Source organism: Dipodomys ordii, unplaced genomic scaffold, assembly GCF_000151885.1.
Source record: "Dipodomys ordii isolate 6190 unplaced genomic scaffold, Dord_2.0 Scaffold193, whole genome shotgun sequence".
Lineage (NCBI taxonomy): Eukaryota > Metazoa > Chordata > Mammalia > Rodentia > Heteromyidae > Dipodomys > Dipodomys ordii.
In genome coordinates this window covers 869,795-888,736 of record NW_012267409.1, presented here as the reverse complement: position 1 = coordinate 888,736, position 18,942 = coordinate 869,795, and the positions used below count along the sequence as shown (strand labels likewise).

The 18,942-nt window shown below is 43.6% G+C and overlaps 1 protein-coding gene across 1 annotated transcript in view; it reads right to left on the bottom strand.

Moving 5' to 3' along the window:
• Nck1 (NCK adaptor protein 1) overlaps positions 1 to 18,301 on the bottom strand; it is a 33,665-nt gene extending 15,364 nt beyond the window's left edge. The window contains exon 1 of the mRNA XM_013034693.1: positions 18,242 to 18,301. The gene's annotated coding sequence lies outside the window, so the exon portion shown is untranslated. The remainder of the gene's footprint in view (positions 1 to 18,241) is intronic.
• Between the last annotated feature and the right edge of the window lie 641 nt (positions 18,302 to 18,942).

The window sequence follows — 18,942 nt, the reverse complement described above, 5'->3', positions numbered from 1 at the left end:
GTACAGTATTTTCACAATAAATATATATATATATTTGAGCCAACCACTAGTGGCTCATGCCTAGACTCCCAGCTACTTGGGGAGGCTGCTCAGATCTGAGAATCACGGTTCAAAGCCAACCCAGGCAGGAAAGTCCATAAGATGCTTGTCTCTAATGAACTATTTAAAAAGCCTGACGTGGAGTTGTGGTGTCAGAACACTAGCCTTGAGCAAAAGCAGCACAGGAACAGTATCCTGGCCGTAAGATCAAGGATCAAACACATAATTTATTTTTTCCCCAGCTTTTCTGTTTAAAATTTCTTCAAAATAACCACTTTTCATTACTCACACTATGTAAGAAAGTTTCAGTCATGAGCAACAGCAAAGCCAGCAGCAGAAAGACTTTCACAGACATTTGCACTGACTCTGGTTCCTTCCCTGAGCTCACTATCATCCAATTAAGCCCAATTTATTAATCTATTAAGCCTAATAGAATTAACTTTAGGGTCTACTGAAATCGATTCTGAAACCTGACAAACTCATTTCAAAGTTTATGTAGAAAAGTAACTAAACACCTAAAACTGGCAACCAATTATTTTAGAAAATGGAAGAATTGGCGTCCTGACAATACCCAGCATTCAATGTTTCCTTCCCAAACAGCATTCAGATTACGTTCACTATTATTATTTTAGCCATGTAATTTTCAGGGAAGGACTCTAGCTTCAGGGATAAGCCCCATTTGATATTAGAATCACATGCTAAACTTAAAAAAAAAATAGAAGCACTTGGACCCCTACTGTATTTTAATTAACCTAAAATGTCAAGCAAGCATTACTACTTTGGAAAACTTACCCGTGTCCCTTTTTTAATGGATAGCTAGGAGTAAAGAATCCAATGGGGACAATCTTTCCCTTGCTGGGCTGTTCAAACTAATGCCCTGAAGGTCAATGGGGACACAGGACACAGCATGCTAAAAAAAACTCCTGGGAAAACTGGCTCTTGAGAAACACCGTAGGAGACTTTCAGGATTTTTTTTTCATAGGCAGATAGAGCTGAAGAATGGAACTACTGTAGCCCTCTTGTTACCAGCTGGAATAGGAACCTGACGAGCTAGTGAAAGGGCAGCTGCTGGGAAAATGGAGCCAGGGCTGGTAAAATACGTACTGTAAGCTGAGAAATTTCTTTACTGGGGGAAATCATTTTCAGTTGAGTTTTCTGGTATTTGCAACTGAAAGTTCCCACTACAGGCAAACTTAATTGTAAGACACCAGAGTGTGGATAAAACACTGAGTTGAAAATAATGAAATATGAATGCAGAAACAAATATACCCCAGGACACTGACGGAAATCCACAAGATAGAAGAGGTGGCCCTGGAAGCCCTCTTCCCTGATGCCCAGCTCCAAGCTCTAGGGTAGGCCTTTTTTTAAAATGAAAGCACTTCAAAACACTGGTGATATTTGCTCTAAATATAGAAGGCATTTTCTTCTGCACATTGCCCCAAACAATAAAGGTGTCGCCCCGATTTGCTTGAAAAGCAAGGACATTTTATTTATTTATTTTTGTTGGTCGTGGGGCTTGAACTCTGGGCCTGGGCGCTGTCCCTCAGCTCTTCAGCTCAAGGCGAGCGCTCTACCACTTGAGCTACAGCGCCACTTCCGGTTTTCTGGTGGTTTATTGGAGATAGGAGTCTCACGGTCTCTCCTGCCCAGGCTGGCTTTGAACCGCGATCCTGAGATCTCAGCCTCCTGAGTAGCTAGGATTACAGGCGTGAGCCACCAGCGCCCGGCAAGGACATTTTATCGTGATTTCCTTTAATAAGTCTTTTCAAATCAACTGATTTAATTTTCTCAAAACAATTCTCACGTAGCACCATTTCTGTGTGTTTATTTCACATACAAAGCTCAACAAGATGTAGTCTTGGAAGAAACTTTACATCTGATTCTTAGTATGCAGATTCAATGTCAATGGGTTGGTGGGGATGGAAACTGGGCACCAGTGTCAAATCATGTGGTTCACACAGAGGTAGAGGAGTTAACCATACTGTAGAAACATGCAAATAGGGGCTAGGAATGGGGCTTAGTGGCAGAGTGCTTGCCTCGCATGTAGAGAGCCCTGGATTCAATTCCTTGGCACCACACAAACAGAAAAAGCGGGAAGTGGTGCTGTGCATCAAATGGTAGAGCGCTCGCCTTGAACAAAAAGCAGCTCAGGGACAGCGCCCAAGGCCTTGAGTTCAAGCCTCAGGACTGGCAAAAAGATAAAATAAACATGCAATTGTCATGCAAGCAGATGAGAACTTTGCACATGGTGGTAGAATTAATAACTCATATCAGATCTGCTGCTTGCTGTCCATTAGGGAAATACAGCCAGTCTCCTGCTTAGAGGTCCTGCAATTCTGGGAGAAAAGGGAAGCTGGCCTTTCCCTAGTCCTCTAGCTAAGAACAAATGAAACAAAAGAAGGAAGCTTTGAACTTGAGGACAAGGCAACCAGAGCCCTCAAGACTCCAGCCACGACAGAGTGGCAATTCCCTCACGGTGACTTTTGCCTGACATGTAGGGTGCGTGCGTAAGCATGTGCGTGGGGGTGAGTCAGGCACAGAAAGCCGCACAAAGTCCACAGCAGCCCCAGCTCTCCAGATAACAGGCCCCAAACCGGATAGCTGGGCAAAACAGAAAGCTTTCAGACAATACCACAAGAAAAAAAAAAAAAAAGGCAGCCCCACCCAGAAGATCAAAGTCCAAGTAACAAACCCAGACTTCCAACCCTTCAGAGAACTAGACATGCATCAGCGTATCTGCTAGATGGTAGAGAGCCCAATTTAGGAGCCAGAATCTTTACTTAGCCCAGAGAAAATGAGCACAGGTACAAAAGACACCCCCAACAACACAGTCCACCAACAGGATCTAACTAACATGGAGACGATCCTCTGCTGCCAAACAGAATAAACACGCATACTTCCAAGTGTGTAAAAAGAAGACAGCAATCTATCACATCACCTGGGCCATAAAATGAACCCTCAACACATTGCAGTGAACTGAAATCATACAGTCTGACCTTGAACCTCTTGGCTGGCCACAGACTGGAACCAGAAATTGGTTAAGGGGAAATGAGCTCTGGCCTGGTTCAGAACTTGTCCCTCAAGAGATCACTGGCTGTAAACTGGAAGACTGCCTGGAAGGAAAATTTACAGCACCAAACCAGAAAGAAGAAAATCCTCCAATGAGTTTTCTAATCTCTCACACCTCAGGAACCTAGGAAAAAAAGGAGCAAAATAAACTTGAAGCAAGCAGAAGTGAAGAAAAAGTAGCAATCAATGAAATTGATAATTGATGAAAAATCGATTAAACAAGCTGCTTCAAAAAGACAACATAAGTGACAAACTTTAATAAGAAATAAAAAGGGTTAATCATTAACAGTATTAAAAGGCCAGGCATGGGCTGGGAAGGTGGCTTAGTGGTAGAGTGCTTGCCTAGCACGCATGACGTCCTGAGTTCAGATTCCTCAGTACATAAAGAGGCTGAGGTCAGAGGATAGTGGTTCAAAGCCAACCTGGGCAGGAAAGTCCAAGAGACTCTTATCTCCAGTAAAACCACTAGAAAACTGGAAGTGGCGCTGTGGCTCAAGTAGAAGAGTGCTAGCCTTGAGCAAAAGAAGCTCTAGGACAGCGCCCAGGCCCTGAGTTCAAGCCCCAGCACTGACGGGAGAAAAAAAAAAAAAAAAGGCAGGCACGATGCACACATTTGTAGTCTGAAGCAGAGAGCTGCTAAGAATAATCTAGATATCTCTATGACCAAACTCCAGCGGAGCTCTGTTGAGTCATCTTCTAGACAAGGCCTTTGACCTTGGTCTATAAAAATTACTATGTTGGGGCTGGGAAGGTGGCTCAGTGGTAGAGTGCTTGCCTTGCATGCATGAGGCCCTGGGTTCGATTCCTCAGCACCACATAAGCAAAAAGAAAAAAAGCCGGAAGTGGCGCTGTGACTCAAGTGGTAGAGCGCTAGCCTTGAGCTGAAGAGCTGAGGGACAGTGCCCAGGCCCAGAGTTCAGGCCCCATGACCAGACCCACACACACACAAAAAAATTACTATGTTATTACACAGCGCAGACCAGCCTCCACCTCGTCTAGTCTAACTTGATCCTTCAGCCTCGGCCTCCCAAGGGCTGAGATTTCAGGTGTGTACCAACAGCCCTGACTGTTCTCCTGCCTTTTGTTTTGGCTAAGTCCAACAGCCGGGCGCTGCTCCCACTGAAATGGAATCATGACTTCCCAGTAGGGATTTGAAGGAGGGCCAGGTCACTGACCTAGCTAATTCCTCCCGGTGTTTACCTCCATCTTACTTCACTTCCTTCCTTTCGAGCTCTCTCGTCTCTCTCCCCTACGGTTACCTTCAACCTCAAGCACCAGAGGCCTCACTGATGCTCGGCTTAATACAAAGGACGGAAACTACCTCCTAGGTCACAGAGACCTCTTTGGCACCAATTCAGCCTCAGTGTAGCTAATGGCCAAGAGGTAAGGAGCAAGCAGATCACAACATGAGCTGCTACCCAATCTGTGCCTGTCCTTCTGTCCTGCATAACAGCCACACTGCAATAAGCACTCTGAAGACAGGTTTTGGCTCAACAGATCGCCATTCTTCCACGTGTGATCACGCCGTGAGTAACTTCACCTCGGCCTGTTTCTCTGGTTTCTAGGTCAGGTGACTGAGACTTGTCCAGTGGGCCTCCCTGAAGCTGGAGCTTCCTCCCTAACCACTCACTGTATGCAAATTAACTAAATACTGAGCAAAAGGCCTTCCTTGGTCTTATACTCTGAATGGACTTATTTTCGTGTATGCAGGATGTTGTATCATTATTCAATCCAATAATGAGGTTTGCTCAAGATCTAAAATCTTCTATTTTATCATCAAATTTCATGCAGCTTCCACAACCTCCAGAATGAAAAGGAAATTAGAGATCCCATTATTATGGAAATAGGTGTACTTTGGAAACATTTAGGGAAATCCAACTCAAATACCTAGGTATGTTCTTTCCCAAGCTACTGTTACAAACACATTAGGAATAGCTATATAGCAGTAACACTGTGCAAACACTGAACCAATCACTGGGCTCAATTTGTAAACTCTGAGAAAGACACGATTTGCCATATAGGAAGTGACAGAGTTGGCTCTTTGAGGCAAATCTGCTGGTTTTTGTTTGCTTGGGGTGTAGGGATTTGTGCAATACAGTTAAGGAACTCAGGGTCTTATTTCCAGGCCTGTCAGTTATTTTTTGAGGGAAAAGAAACTAACTAGTAGTAGAGAAAAAAAAATCTACCAGGAAATCTACGTGGTACTCCAAAAAGCCATTTTAGAATTTACTGTACTTTAACACACACATCTTGACAATTTCCTGTTTCTGATAAGAATCAGCTTAGTAACAATACCCAAGTGACTAAGGCCGGAAGTTTGACTCTCTCAGTAAACAATGAAGGGAGAACAATCCAAGAATAACTAACTTTGACAAGCCATAAACAATGCAAAAAGACAAGGTAATTCGTAAGATGATTTTTCCCCCATTTTTTAGGCCTTAGTATCTTGCCAAAGTTTTTATTCTTAAACTTAATTAAACAAATTCACTATTAGGAAAATAAATTATTCTTAAAAACTAAGTTAAAAAAAGAAATTACAAGCTCATCAGAAATTAAGACTAAAAAATATCTTATTCTGGGGGCTGGGAAGGTGGCTCAGTGGTAGAGTGCTTGCCTTGCATGCGTGAGGCCCTGGGTTCAATTCCTCAGCACCACATAAGCAAAAAGAAAAAAATAATCTTATTCTATGAAAACAAAAATAACAAAAAGAAAAGTACTATGCATTAATTCATTTTTTTTCTTCAACAAACATTTACTGAACAGTTATTATATAATATGAAACTGATCTCATGCCTGTAATCTTAGCTATTCAGGAGTCTAAGATTTGAGAATTGTGGTTTGAAGCCAGGCTGGGCAGGATAAAGTCTTATCTCCAATTAACCCCCAGAAAACCACAAGTGGACCTCTGGTTCAAAGTGGTAGAGTGTTAGCTTTGAGCAAAAGAGCTCAGGGACAGTGCCTAGGCAGAGTTCAAGCCCTAGAACTGACACCAAATAAAAACAAAAAAATAAGGGGCTGGGAAGGTGGCTCAGTGGTAGAGCGCTTGCCTTGCATGCATGAGGCCCTGGGTTCGATTCCTCAGCACCACATAAGCAAAAAGAAAAAAGCCAGAAGTGGCGCTGTGGCTCAAGTGGTAGAGTGCTAGTCTTGAGCTGAAGAGCTGAGGGACAGCGCCCAGGCCCAGAGTTCAGGCCCCACGACCAGACCTCCCCCACAAAAAATAAAGGAAGGAAGGAAAAAAAAGGGGGGGGAGCAGGGTGGGAAGAGCCAGAGAAGAAACTCTTAGATTAACCCTGCTGACAACTAAATTTACAGACTTTCAAAGCAATAAGAAAATGAATTTCTGCCCTTTAAGCAACAAATCTAGGGTAATTTGTTAATGAGAACCCTGGCCAACTATACAAAACACATACAATATTGAGCAACTAACACCACCATTCATCTGCAGAGCAACTGTTACCATACAAGTGAATTTCTGTACCCACTAAACACTAGGCAGTTAACTGCCAATCAAATATGCAAGCTATAAAATCATCTTTAGACACTGAATCTCAAAAAACCACTAGTCAACATATTCATACAAAACAAGGGAGTAAAACAAGACAAAGGAGACACAGGAGTGATGAAGGAAAGCAGAGGAATTTCTACTAGCATATAAACTAGATTTCAAGAGGGTCTCGAGAGCCAGGCACCAGTGGCTCATACCTGGTCATCCTAGCTATTCAAGAGGCTGAGATCTGAGGATCACGGTTCAAAGCCAGCCCAGGCAAGAAAGGCTTTGAAACTCTTATCTCCAATAAACCACTCAGAAAACCAGAAGTGGTGCTGTAGCTCAAGTGGTAGAGCCCTTGCCTTGAGCTGAAGAGCTGAGGGACATCGCCCAGGCCCAGAGTTCAGGATCCACCACCAACAAAAAAAAAAAAAAAAAAGAGGGTCTCAAGAAAAAGCCTAAATTGGAGGAGGACTGATTTGTGGCGTGGCGGGGAGGGAAGAATGATAGATTAACTGACAGATCATGGGAAAAACTACACAATCGAGAATTCCTAGAACAACTGAAAGGTATAAGACTTGGCTACAAGTTCAAAGAAAAAAAAATTGGCAATTTCTAAGTTACACAATAAAACACATTAGTCACAGGTGATAGGTTAGCCAAAGAGCACTTAAATGTTTACATGGTCCCAATAATTAAAACATTAAATATTGATCAATAATCTGTCAAGAAAACAGACCAAGAAAGGTTAAGAAAACAAATATCCTATAGCTAGGGGGTGGGGAATGAGGATGAATAGGGCTGACAAAGTTTGTTTTCATGTATGAAAATACAACAGTGGAACATATTGAAATAGTTTTAAGAAGCAGAAGCAGGGGAGGGAAAAGAGAGGCCTGGGAGATGAAACTATTGATAGGAAGACATTTGTACACGTGTGGAAATGTCACAATGAATGTACACTAATAAAAAACGAGTAACCTCATTAATGTCCAAACTTAATGACCAGATAATACAGATAAATGACTCAAGATATCTATACAAAATACCAGGAACAGCTTTAAAAAGCTGCTATAATTATCCCTTGAAGCAAGAGGTGAGAAAACAGAATTGCATTTTTTTGTGTGTGTGTGTCAGTTTTGGGGCTTGAACTCTGGGCCTGGGCGCTGTCCCTCAGCTCTTCAGCTTAAGGCTAGCGTTCTACCACTTGAGCCACAGCGCTACTTCTGGTTTTCTGGTGGTTTATTGGAGATTAGTGTCTCAGGGTCTTTCCTGCCCGGGCTGGCTTTGAACCATGATCCTCAGCTCTCAGCCTCCTGAATAGCTAGGATGACAGGCATGAGCCACTGGTGCCTGGCTGAGAACTGCAATTTTTGGTGTAAGTTGTCTGGTATTGATTGTTTGTAAATGCAGAAAACCTCACTGGTCCCTTTAAGAATCAAAACTAGGTTAATCAAAATATTGACTAGCTGATTCTCCCATTATACTAGCATCTGTTCTCTCTTTATAACAGTGACAATCTGTTCTCTCTTTATGTCAGCTCTCTCCTAAGACTACTTCTCTCCAACCCCCTACCCCCATTTCCCCCGGTCTTCCTACATTTTTCAGGTGAGGGTCCATCAACTTGGATATAATATGGAATCTGTAAATGGTCAATCAGAATGGTAAATCTCTGTTGCTCGTGACTAGTTCCAGAACTGACTTAGAAACCCAGCTGTTCAGACAGACTCTTGTGATAATTGCAAGGACAATGGAAAGATGTTCTTTGCCAGTCCTGGGACTTGAAATCTGGACCTGGGTGCTGTCGCTGAACTTTTGTGCTCAAGGCTTGTGATCTAGTCCTTAACTACACTTCCACTTCCAGCTTTTTATGGTTCATTGGAGATAAAAGTCTCACAGACTTTCCGGCCCCAGCTGGTTTTGAACTGCGATCCTCAGATCTCAGCTTCCAGAGTAGCTAGGATTGCAGGTGTGAAGCATCAGTGTCCAGCTTTCAAACAAACAAACAAACAAAATTTAAGTAGACAGTATAACATAGAATCTGACATGAAGCTGAGATTAGATTCTACTCTTGAGCTACTATTTCTCAATCTAAACTATCCTAGATTTTGTCTACTATTTTTAAACAAGAAACAACATTTCTGCTAAAACAAATAGGGCCAATACACAAGATATTAAGCATGTGAACTGACTGAAGGAGAAAAGAACATTTTACAAGAAAGAGCTCTTCAGATGGAAGAAAGCACTGGGGAGACTGAGGCAAAAGATCATAATTTTAAGGCCAGCATAAAAAGGGCTGGGAAGGTGGCTCAGTGGTAGAGCGCTTGCCTTGCATGCATGAGGCCCTGGGTTCAATTCTTCAGCACTACATAAGCAGAAAAAGCCTGAAATGATGCTGTGGTTCAAGTGGTAGAGCGCTTGCCTTGAGCTGAAGAGCTGAGGGACAATGCCCAGGCCCAGAGTTCAGGCCCCAAGACCAACAAAAATAAATAAGAAATAAAAAACCACATCGATTAAGGAAACCTCGATTAGAGACAATGGCAAATTTAATAACCCAGTTATGTGTATTTCTGTGTGCACATCAATTCAGGTTTAACAATAGCCAAGAGGCAGACTACTGAGTATTAATTTTTAAAAGCTGCTACAAGCAATCCAAACACCTTTTCTCCCTTTACAACTCCTTAACTTGAAGGCCTGGATCATCTCACTGTACTATACTTCAGAGATGTTTTCTGGACACAATGCATGAAGGATGCTAAGTGACCTCCCCAGCAACATGATGGACTATGGCCCCATGTATAACTGAAGAGATTAAGCCTTCAAATGTTCAAATAACTTACCATGATACGTAATCAAATTGTGGGCTTTTCTTTTTCTTCATTATTGTTTTTTAACTTTTTTTGATGTCAGTACTAAAGGCTAGAACTCAAGGCCTGGGCACTGTCCTTTAGCATTTTTTTGCTCTAGATTGGCCGTCTACCCCAGAGGTCACAGGTGTACTGCTGGCTTTTTTGGCAGCTACTTGGCAATGCGTCTCATGGACTTTTCTGCCAGGCTGGCTTCAAATCTCTATTCTGAGGGCTCAGCCTCCTGTAGCTAGAAACTACAGCTGTGAGTGCCACTGCCGCCTGTCTATACTTTTTATTATGTAAAATCTCAAACATACACGAAAGAGGATATCACACATATAAATCCATGCGCCAGCTGCAAACATCAATTCAGGGCACTTACTTCTGCTTCCTCACTGGATTATTATGAAACAAATTCCTTTTGTCTTGCTGGGCCCTTGGTGGCTCATGCCTATAATCCTAGCTACTTAGGAGCTAAGATCTGAGGATCGAGGTTCAAAGCCAGCCCAGATAGGAAAAGTCCGTGAGACTCTTATCTCCAATGAGTCACCAGAAAACTGGAAGTGGCGCTGTGGCTCAAAGTGGTAGAGCACTAGCCTTAAGCTGAAGAACTTAGAGATAGCACCCAGGTCCTATGTTTAAGCCCCAGGACCTGCAAACACCCCCCCACACCAAAAAAAAAAAAAGTTTGTCTTAACTATTTCAGTGTATATTTAAAAAACAAAATGTTACCTACAAATACTTCAGCACATGTCTCGAAAAGATAAGAAGTTAAAGCTGCACTTTTTTTTTTTTGGTCGGTCGTGAGACTTGAACTCTGGGCCTGGGCACTGTCCCTCAGCTCTTCAGCTCAAGGCGAGCACTCTACCACTTTGAGCCACAGCACCACTCCCGGTTTTCTAGTGGTTTATTGGAGATAAGAGTCTCTCGGACTTTCCTGCCCGGGCTGGCTTTGAACCGTGATCCTCAGATCTGGGCCTCCTGAGTAGCTAGGATGCCAGGCGTGAGCCACCGAGCCACCGGCGCCTGGCTAAGCTGCACCTTTTATCGTTCTCATTCTTATTCAACTGTACATCTTCAGGGAGAAGAAAGCTCAAGCTATCCTCCGACTTCAAACTACTTCATGGAGGTTAACAATGCAGAAACAACATCCCACAAGCAGAAGCCAGGCTAACCATACCTCTCTTGAAACTCTTGCTTTTTCTTACCCCTAATCCTTCTCTCCTTTTACCTCCTTCAGATTCCAATTTCTGGCTCCTCTTTTCCCTCATCTTAAGCCATCTGTTCTCCATAGATACCCTCAATAGTTCTTCCATTTTTAATGGCTGGTTGACTCCAATTGTATTCTCTCTGTTCACCATTTCTACTTGAATGTCTTGCTGTCACCTCAAACTCCACAGGCCGCAGACCCAACTCCTCGTGACCTCCAAATTGCAGCTCTCCATCCTCTTCGCCAATCTGTTCATGGCAAGCCATTATCTTCCCATTCACCAGACCCTACCAGCACCACACATCAATTTGTATTCACTAGCCTCTGAAATGTCTCTCATTCAGCCTTTTGTTTCATTAAAACTGTCATCACTAAAATCCAACCCTCAGCCATTTACATACCTCTTGATTATAATTCACTCTCCCTGTCTATCCACTTCAGCCTTTCTATATGTAAATTCCAAACTCTCCTTTGTTCTTCCAGCCTCCAGGCTACCAATTACCTCCAGCAGTTACTTTTCCTAGAGAATCTCCATTTTATTTTTTACTTTTTGTGTTTGAGACAGGGACTCAAATAGCTGAGGATGGTCTCAAGCTCAGAGTCCAGTGACCTCAAACTTGAAATCCTCTCAAGTACTGGGATTACAAAATATCCCAACAGGGCTGGGAATGTGGCTTAGTGCTAGAGTGCTTGCCTAGCACATGAAGCCCTGAGTTCGATTCCTCTGTACCACAAACACAGAAAAAGCCGGAAGTGACACTGTGGCTCACGTGGTAGTGTAGCCTGGAGCAAAAGAAGCGCAGGGACAGTGCCCAGGCCCTGAGTTCAAACCCCAGGACTGGCAAAAAACAAAACAAAATATCCTAACATCCCGGACCCTTAGTGTTTTATTTAGTGCCTTTTCATTCCTCCAATTGTGTAGTATATTTGTTTCCTGAGGCTCTTTCCCTGATGAAGGCTGGAAATCCAAAATCAAAGTACTGGCTGGCCATGCTCTTTCTAAGGGCGTTATGGAAGGCCTTTTTCCAGCTCTCTGAGCTTCTGATGCTCTCAGGCAGTGTTTGAGTAGTGCATCTTCTCCCTGGCATTTTCTGTATGTGTTCCTCATATCCATACGTATGGACGTACACATCAACATGTATGTATGTCTCCTGTGTGTGTGTGCTTCCTCCTATGCATATTTTTTCTTTCAAAGAACACCAAACATGCGGGATTAGGGCAGATCCTAATGGTCTCACTTTAACTTGATTACCTCTTATTTCCAAGTAAAGTCACACTGTGAAGTACCGAGGATAGCACTTGAACATACTTTTATGGAGGGAACATACTGCAACCCATGATATCTGATGAACCTATTTTTTAAAAATTAAGTTCATTTATAGTAAGTGATTTCCTAACTAGACCCTAATTACAAATATGTATTTCTGCAGGGCAACAGTGACTCACACCACCTTGAGAGGCAGAGATCAGAGGAACACAGCTACTCCAAGTCCCTGCCTCCCCCCAAAAAAATAATTACGCTCACAAGACTCCATCTTGACCACTGGCTGGGCAGCATCTCACTCATCATCCCAGTGATGCAGGCAAACAGAAATAATTGGATTATAGTCTAAGCCAGCCTGAATATGAAGTCCTATCTCAAAACATAACCCACATGAGCCAGGCACTGGTGGCTCACTCCTGTAACCCTAGCTACTTAGGAGGCTGAGATCTGAGGATCGAGATTTGAAGCCAGTAGGAACAGGAAAAGTTCCTGAAACTCTTTTTAACTCCAATTAACCAACAAAAAGCAGGAAGTGAAGGTAAAGCTTGCCAAACTTGAGCAAAAAAAAAAATGAGAACAAGAAGACAAGAGGCCCTCAGTTCTCAGTAACAACACAAAATATAATAACCATAACAACAACTAAGCAAAAAAAGAGCTGGCAGAGTGGTTTACATGGTAAAGTACCTGCCTAGCAAGTATAAGGCCTGACATTCAAACACCAGTATAACAAACAACAACAACAAAAGCCAAGTATGGTGTAATTCCAGCTACAGAGGAAGCAGAGATAGGAGAATCACAGTCTGGCCAACTCTGGACAAAAGCAGAGAAGCAAGCTAAAGCAAAAAGAGCTGGAGGCATGTAACAAGTAATATAGCACTTGCATAGCAAGCCCTAAGCCTAAGTTCACATCCCAGACGCTACCTCCACAAAAATGTTTACCATCACTAGGCAGCGGTGGCTCATGCCTGTAATCCTCTGGAGGCTGAGATCTGAGGACTGCAGTTGGAAGCCAGACCAGGCAGAAAAGTCCATGAGACTCTTATCTCCAATTAATCACAGAAAAAGCCAGAAGTGGTGTTGTGGCTCAAATAGCATGTATATGTAAACACACACACATGTATGTATATACACACACACATATATACACATATATATGTATATGTGGATGTGTATATATATGTGTGTGTGTCACCATTTCAATACACACACACACACACACACACACACACACAAAAGACATGACATCTCAAGTAGACAAAATGCACCTCAACTCCTTAAGAGCTACATTATGGCAAACCCACAACCTATATGACACTAAATGGGAAAAACTAAGATCATTTTAGACAAGGATGTTCAGAGGGTCTCGAGTTCCTAGGTAGGACTATACCACTTTAAGCCACACTGCTACCCTTCACTTTTATTGTTCAGACAGAGTCCCAGGTTTTTGCACAGGACGAGTCTCAGGTCAGGATCCTCCTACTTATGGACTCCATTAGAGCTGGGATTAAAGTCTGCCCAGCCACTCTCAGCTCACTTCTTCAGATGGAGGAAGCTAACTTTCACGCAGGCTGACCTTAAAGCACCCTTCCCAAGTAGCTGGGGTTACAGATACAAGCTACCAACCCCAAAGAAACCGAGATTTTCAATTGGATACCACAATAAAAATCTACCAAAGGGAAAAATGTTGAAAGCCTTATATAATAGTATCTTAATTTCAACATTACTACCAATAAATACAGACACACCCCTATACCTGGAAAGAACATTGAGTCTCATGCCAATATTGAATTTCTCTGGCATGAGAGTAAAATTATTTGGCATCTTTCTGCTCCTAGCAGCCAAACTTAATACTAATTAACCTAAGGGAGCCATCATCAGCTGGAGGGAAGAATATATTCACAGGCCTCACAGGCCTAAGGAAAATGGGAGACCAGCTAAGCATACAACTATCAGGAGTCAAAAGACCAATTGTGCAAGGCCTTATAAGCCTTAAGGACAAGAATAAGAAAGAAAACATAGAAAATAAAAATCACTGACTTCTGGTTGTACATAGAGCAATCTAAATGTTTCTTTTAGAAGTGTCATTCAACCAGGCATTGGTGGCTCACTCCTGTGCCTGTCATCCTAGCAACTCAGGAGGCTGAGATCTAAGGATAGTGATTCAAAGCCAGCCTGAGCAGAAAAGTCGGTGAGACTCTTATCTCCAATAAACCAGAAGTGGCGCTGTGGCTCAAGCGGTAGAGCACTGGTCTTGAGCTGAAGAGCTTGGGGACAGCGTCCATGCCCAGAGTTCAAGCCCCACGACCAACCAAAAAATAAAAAGTGTCATTCAGAGTGGGGCACTGGTGGCTCACACCAGTAATCCTAGCTACTCAGGAGACTGAGATCTGAGGATCATGGTTCAAAGCCAGTCCAGGCAGGAAAGTCCTTGAGATTCTTAATCTCCAGAAAACCCAGAAGTGTTAACATCGAGCTGAAGAGCTGAGGGACAGTGTCCAGGCCCAGAGTTCAAGCTCCACGACCAACCAAAAAAAAAAAAAAAAAGTGTCATTCAGCAAGGCACTGATGGCTCACACCTAAATCCTACTAAGGAGACTTGAGATCTAAGGATCACGGTTCAAAACTAGCTCGGGCAGAGAAATCTATGAGACTCTTATCTCCAATTAACTATCAAAAATCTGGAAATGGTGCTGTGGCTCAAAGTAGTAAAGCACTAGTCTTGAGCACAAAAACTCAGGGACATAGACCCTGAGTTAAAGCCCCTGGACTGACACCAAACACACAAACACATACATATGCAAGGGAGGGGGCTAAAAGGAAAGGAAGAGGAGAGAATATAATCAAGATTTCATACCACAAAATTAGGAAAAGGGATGGGTAGGAGGGAGTTGAGGATGGTAAAGGGAAGGACAGTGATCAAGATGCATTGTATTCATAAGCTGCCCTGTTATATGGTACCTCCTTTGTACCACTAAGCTCAGTGGTACAGTGCTTGCCTTGCATGCTTGAGGCCCTGGGTTCAATTCCCCAGCACCACATAAGCAAAAAGAAAAAAAAAGCCAGAAGTGGCGCTCTGGCTCACGTGGTAGAGCGCTAGCCTTGAGCTGAAGAGCTGAGGGACAGCACCCAGACCCAGAGTTCAAGCCCCATAACTGGAAAAATAAATAAATAAAATGAACAATTATCATTCAGGCCTGGCATTACTGGCTCATGGCTATCATCCTTAGCTACTCAGGAGGATGAGAGCTGAGGAGCTCAGTTCCAAGCCAGCCCAGGGAGATGGGGGAGAACCACAGAATAGATGACATAGACCAAGATGGATTGTATTCATTATCTGACGATTGGAACTGAAACCCCTTTGTACAACTACCTGAAAAATACTGACTTAAAAAATGTGATATACAGGGCTGGGAAGGTGGCTCAGTGGTAGAGCACTTGCCTTGCATGCTCGAGGCCCTGGGTTCGATTCCTTAGCACCACATAAGCAAAAAGAAAAAAGCCGGAAGTGGTGCTGTGGCTCAAGTGGTAGAGCGCTAGCCTTGAGCTGAAGAGCTGAGGGACAGTGCCCAGGCCCAGAGTTCAGGCCCCACAACCGGACCCAAAAAAAAAAAAAATGTGATATACCTCTATGTTTCCTCCTTTTATGTTTTACATAAAATGAATGAGTGAGTTAATTAGTAAGGACTATGATTCAAATAAAAGCAATAACACATGGAACAAAAATGTTTGGGGAGGCTGTTTCAAAGGGCCAAAAATAAGTTGCCACAAAATTTTACATCATGGCTACCTGAGTAACATAGGGAAAATTGGTTTCGGCAGCAGACAGGCTAAGTATAGATATTCAGTTTCAAGGGCTGTGATTAGAAGGTAGACTAAGACAGCAGTAAATGTGAATGACTAACAGAGAAAAATAGGTTTTGTGTAGACTTTTAAAGGTTATCAGATCCAAACTGTGCTCGAAGATTTCTAAACAGTGAGGGATATATTCAGAGTATTATTTTAAGATCTACAACAGGTAGAACACAGTGAACTGAACAGCAAGGCAAGAAACCCACTTAAATGTACTGAGTAATTCAAAGATAAAAATTAAATAGGGCCAGGAGACACCTATAATCCTAACAACTCAGGAGGATGCGATCTGGGGACTGCAACTTGAAGCCAGCCAAGGCAGGAAAGTCTGTGAGATTCTTATTTCCAACACTAGCTTGAGGAAGGAAAAAAATTTAAAAAAAGCTCAGGACTGACCAAAAAAAAAAAAAAAGCCAGGCTCCAGTAGCTCACAGCTGTCATCCTAGCTACTCAGGAGGCTGAGATCTAAGAATCGAAGTTCAAAGCTAGCTGGGACAAGAAAGTCTGTGAGACTCTTATCTCCAAAAACCAGAAACCAGCAGCAGTGCTGTAGCTCAAGTGGTATATAGCGCTAGAGTCTTGAACTGAAGAGCAGAGGGACAGTGTCCAGATCCAGTTCAAGCCCCATGACAGACAGTCAGACAGATAGTCAGAAAAGAAAGGAGGGAGGGGGGAGGAGGGAGGGAAGGAGGGAGGGAGGGAAGGAGGAAGGGAGGGAGGGAGGGAAAGAAGGAAGGAAGGAAGGAAGGAAACTTTAAATACCTGGCAAAATTGTTAGAGGTCTGTGTTCAGGTGACTGAAACCAGTTACATAAACGTCACCAAAACCAAGTCAGCACATGTTATCAGTTTTAAAGGGAAGGTTGTAAGTTCTATGGTTGATATAGGCTACATGAAGATCAGCCAGCCCTAACTGCTGTCTTAAAACGATCTTGAAATGTCAAGTTAGGCCTACCAGTCACTTTCCTAAAGCATGTTAAAATATCGAGGAAACATCTGTTCAATGCTCAGCAATTTCAAGATTTCCTTTCAATTTTACTTAGCAACAAAATGATCACTTAACTTTCTGGTATTTTTCTCTATTATCAAGGTCAGTAAACTTACTAATTCAGGTTTCTTGACCAGATTTCCTTATAACAATAATCATATCAAATCTACCCCGAACTTTAGAAAGTTCTTAAAGTTTTAAAAGAAAAATAGGGGGCTGGGAAGGTGGCTCAGTGGTAGAGCGCTTGCCTTGCATGCATGAGACCCTGGTTCGATTCCTGAGCACCATATAAGCAAAAAGAAAAAAGTCGGAAGTGGCACTGTAGTTCAAGTAGTAGAGCGCTAGCCTTGAGCTGAAGAGCTGAGGGACAGCGCCCAGGCCCAGAGTTCAGGCCCCATGACCGGACCCAAAAAAAAAAAGAAAAAGAAAAATAGGAATACCAGCACCATGAAGTACCACTTATTAATGTCTAACAAAAGCATATATGTTTTTATTTATATGGACTTTGAACCATTGCAAAGTCTAAACAGGAATGCTTGAAAAAGCAGAGACAAGCATTTAAAATTTACTCAGCACACTGTGATTATGGTCCACCTCTACAGATCTTAATTTCCAAAGAAAAACGGTGTGAGGCAAAGATGAAAACGTTAATGAATCAGTGTGGAGTTCAAAATGTGAATGGGATTGGCTAACAGAATGCTAGTCTTCACTCCTGGCTCACTCTTATATCAAGGAGGCTGAGATCTGAGGCCCAAGGTTCAAAGCCAACCTGGGACGAAAGTCTGGAAGACTCCAGTTATCCACCCCTCAAAAAAAAAAACAGAAGTGAGGGTGTGACTCAGGTGGTAGAGCACCAGACTTGAAGGGGAAAAAGCTAAAGGAAGTCTGGGGATGTGGCTCAGTAGTAAAGTGCTTGCCTAGCATGCATGAAGCTCTGGGTTCGATTCCTCAGTACCACATACACAGAAAACGCCTGAAGTGGTGCTGTGGCTCAAGTGGCAGAGTGCTAGCCTTGAGCAGAAGCAGCTCAGGGACAGTGCCCTGGCCCTGAGTTCAAGCCCCAGCACAGGTGCCTATGCCCGCCCACACCACGCTATTGAAACATTTCCAACCTGGTACAGGTGGCTCACACCTGTCATCCTAGCTACTGCCGGCCCAGGCAGGAAAGTCTGTAAGACTCTTCTCAAATGAACCACCAGGAAACTAGAAGTGGTGCTGTGGCTCAAAAGTGGTAGTGTGCTAGCCTTGAGCAAAAAAGGGCTCAGGGACAGTTGCCCAGGCCCTGAGTTCAAAGCCCACAACCAACAAACATTTCCCCACCCCACCCCACCCCCCCAAAAAAAGAAAAACTTCCAAACAAAACTTTCTTCTATTATTTCCCCATTGACCTCACTGTAAGGCTGAGACTTTACAGACACAAAGGGTGCCTATTAAAAACAAAAAACCCAACAACAAAAAACATCAAACTTCTTATAACAAACACTTACTAGTTTGGCAGGCCCAGTGGGATCCAATGCTCCCCTTCTCCACTTCATGTTCTTATCCTAACTCCCACCTTTTAAGAATACCTGCAGGGAGCTGGGAAGGTGGCTCAGTGGTAGAGTGCTTGCCTTGCATGCATGAGGCCCTGGGTTCCATTCCTCAGCACCACATAAGCAGAAAAACCTAGAAGTGGCACTGTGGCTCAAGTGGTAGAGCGCTAGCCTTGAGCTGAAGAGCTGAGGGACAGCGCCCAGGCCCAGAGTTTAAAAAAAAAACCTTCGGGATGACTTAGCAGGTGGTGAGTTCCTCTTCCACTGAGGCACCCTGAGACAGATCCCTGGCGGCCAAGGGCAAAATCCACCTCCCCGGGGTGACAGGGCCCTGATCTTGGGGGACCGCTTGTTAAGGCCTGGTGACAACCAACCTATCCCCATCATCTCAACCGGGACAGGCCACCTCCGTGTTCCCGAAACTCACAGCCCAGGCCCCCGCGTGTCCCCCGAAGGGACCCCTAGATCTCCCCCAGGGAAGAGGGGGAGGGGCACGTCGAGGATGCCCTCCCCCTCCGCCCCCCCCCACTGCACAGCTCCACTCCCTCTGGCTTCTAGGCTGGGGTGGAGTTGGGGGGAGCTATAGTACCCCACTTTCCAACCACATTCCTTTCTTCTTGATGCCTCCCCCTTACTCCCTTGGGGAAAGGTATGGG